Here is a 1,141-nt window from a genome sequence, read left to right on the forward strand (position 1 = left end):
GTTAATGCAAAACCAATATTTCAGCTTTGCCTCCTGCCCTCCAAGGGCTAGAAGTGGATTAATTTTTATTGCAGTAGCGGAAGAGAAGACTAGAACAGAAGACATTTGACCATTTTTTTTTTTCCTAAGTGGATGTTATAAATGTTTAAAAGCAAGAAAAAAACTCACATTAATTATTCCCATTCTAATGGTCACAGAAAGCCAGGCAGGGCAAAACTAAGTAAGGCTGAATGACCAACAGTTAAATAAGGCAGATCAAACAAACAAACAAACAAAATGGAAAAGGTTCCCTTGTGCTCACTAAAGTATCACTGGACAGCAGGCATCATGATGCATTGCCATAAGGCACAGAAATGTGTTGGATTTTTGAGCAAACCATTTGTATCCAGGATTGATGATGTTGATTTACCTACAGTGGCATTTCCAAAAATAAAAAATAGAGCATTTGGATAAACTTTCATAAGACACATATGTAAAAAAGCATAATTAAAACCATGTACCACAGTGTCTCTGAGGATCCAGTTTTCCTTTCCTGTGTGAGGGAAGAACTCAAAAGCAAACTTTGCCTCCCCACAGCCGTACTAAAGCCAGCTGTGTTCATACATAAGGAGCATTTCCTTCAAGAACAAAATAAGAGAAATGAGGAAACAGGATATCAAGAAGTGACCCACTGAGGAATACAGGCAAGGGAGGAATTTGCTCTGAAAATATTTATCATATTGCTAATGCATCCATTCTGGTATATTTTAAAATAATGGAGTAAATGTCTCTCCAGATGGGACTTCACCTCTCATTTCTGTATGAAGTTTCCAGACAGGCAGTTTTAGAATCGGGTACATCTGTTTGTTTTCCCGCGACATTATTCAGTTGTTCCCAAAACCTATTTGTCTTCTCTAACTACGGGTTTGCTTTCCACCAGGTCTTGCGAGCCCTGCTCCATCTCCTTCAAGCACTGTCCTTCTGCAGGTTGTAAGTAATGTTTGCCTAAGCTCTGCCAGTGAAACAAAACCTCACAGCTCCAGTGCAGGGAGTGGTGTTGTACCAGGTCAACCAACATCCTATCTTCTGCAGTAGAAGAAATATAATTCTTTCCATCTCTCCCCACGTAACTTAAAATTATTCCCCCCCCGCCATTCCCTAT

This window comes from Phaethon aethereus (assembly GCF_964289735.1).
Source record: "Phaethon aethereus genome assembly, chromosome: 17".
In the NCBI taxonomy this organism is placed as follows: Eukaryota; Metazoa; Chordata; class Aves; order Phaethontiformes; family Phaethontidae; genus Phaethon; species Phaethon aethereus.